The sequence below is a fragment of the Pteropus vampyrus genome, unplaced genomic scaffold (genome assembly GCF_000151845.1).
Source record: "Pteropus vampyrus isolate Shadow unplaced genomic scaffold, Pvam_2.0 Scaffold286, whole genome shotgun sequence".
NCBI classification, from domain to species: Eukaryota; Metazoa; Chordata; class Mammalia; order Chiroptera; family Pteropodidae; genus Pteropus; species Pteropus vampyrus.
Window position 1 is genome coordinate 1,979,049 of NW_011889067.1, and position 1,980 is coordinate 1,981,028.

Consider the following 1,980-nt stretch of genomic DNA (forward strand, 5'->3'; position numbering starts at 1 on the left):
GTTAGAGTAGCCAGAAATCAAAGCTGAGGGACGGTTGTTTATGATCCACATGGACGTGGGAAAGGTGAGGCCAGCGTCTGGCCACGGAGGTGTTGGGGCCGCCAGAGGAGCAGCAGGGGCGCCAGCAGCAGTGCAGTGGGGGAGCACAGTGGGAACTGCACCGCCTGGGCTCCCGCCTGAGCTCCATCTCCTGCGAACTGGGAAAAGGGTGGCAAAGTGACTTAAGTTCTCGGGGCCGCAGGTGCCTCATTTGCAGAAATGGAAAACACTTTCAAATGGTACCTGGCACTTCATTCAATAAATGCTGTTATTATTGTAATAGAGAACAGTAATGAGGCCCACAGAACTTTCTCAAAAGCTTGCCTCGTGTCATCAGCTGAATCGTGGCCCCATCCCTCCATTTATACACTGAAGACCGATTCCCCAGCAGCTCAGAATGTGCTTTCACTTGAACACTAAGGTCATTAGGGTGGATCCTAAACCAGTACGTCTGGTGGTATCTAAGAAGAGAAAACGTGGACACAGACGCACGCAGAAAGACCACCATATGAAGGCAGAGGGAGAAGATAACCATTTATAAACCTAGAAGAAACCAGCCCCGTCTATGACGTGATCTCAGCCTTCCGGCCTCCATAATTGTGACAAAATGAATTTGTTGATTAGGCCACCCCGTCTCTGTTGCTACGGGGTGGCCGCCCTAAAACTCATCTGCCGTGATACCCTACAGCTTATACTACGGGAGGGCCCAGTGTTACTGACCATCCCTGCCCCTCCGTTTGGAAGATGAGACAGTTTGGGGGCAAGTGATTATCCAAAAAGTGAGCTATTTTGTAACCAAGCCCCAAACGGAGCACCAGTTTTACCTTAGGGAGTGTTTTCTGGAGCCTGGCACGTTGCTTTTCCTCTTTTAGAAGATTTCCACCACGATTTGTCAATCGACTTGGATCGGAAGCCTTTCTCTGGAAATATACATTTTCATCAGTGAAACCCAGGACAAGTGGGCACATCAATTATTCCTGCTAAGATTCCTTCCTGTCATACACGGGCACATATCATTAAGGAGACTCGCTGACACCTGCCTTCTCACTCAGCAGTGAGGACTGGAGGGGTCGGTCCTGAGGCGGGGGGGGGGTGGTGAGCACACCCACGGGGTGCAGGAAAACTCGCTTACTTTCTCATCTAAAAGGGAAGACAGGTTTAATACTGAATGCACGATGTCACTAGCTCCCTTCCTTGGTTTGGATATCAAAGATAACAGAGAAAGAGTGACGTGGAGGGACAAGGGGAAGGTCTCCGCTGGGAGGTTTTGGTGGTGGCGCCACTACTTGCTCACTCCCGGCCTGCTGAGACGATGCGGCTGAAATGTGCCAAGTTAGGGGGTGTACAGATGTTTGTCACTAACACTCACAAAATAGACAACTAGAAAAATGCAGTATGTTAGGCTTCTTAACTATTTTGTTACTCTATCATGGATTGAGTATAGTAGAACAGTATTAAAAGCGTATAATTTGTACATATGAGCTAGGTAGAGACACTCAAAATAGAGGCAGATAATCATAAAAGTTTAGAACCAGTCTTGACAATTTGGGGCTAAGCTTGTAAAGAAATTCCATTTCCCTTCCAACCTAACCCACTTGTAAACAGTAACCGAAGCGGATAGTCATTAGTCTTATTCTTAAATACTGACGTGTCAACAAGGTTGCTTCTTGGCTGTTTATTGACATTTCCTGCTCCTTTCTGCTGTCAACCAGAAGCCTGCAGGGGCTGAACTCAGTTCTCTCAAGGCCCCTTCGGGCTCTAACAGGGCCGGCATGAACATGAGAACGAGTCTGCTTTCAGCCAGTGCTGACGGTGCCTCATCCCAGTTCCAGCCCCCAGCTCTAAAATGCTCTGAGGGAAACCGTGTGCTATGTTGATCGGAAGAAAAGGAATTTGGTGTATACAAATGTGTCCCAACGCCCAGGCAATTTTCTACGAAAA

General features: G+C 48.3%; 1 protein-coding gene across 1 annotated transcript in view; it reads right to left on the minus strand.

The window, feature by feature from the left end:
- The window catches only part of PRC1 (protein regulator of cytokinesis 1), a 14,234-nt gene that overhangs the window by 9,742 nt on the left and 2,512 nt on the right, over nt 1-1,980 (minus strand). The gene's annotated exons all lie outside the window — the stretch shown is intronic.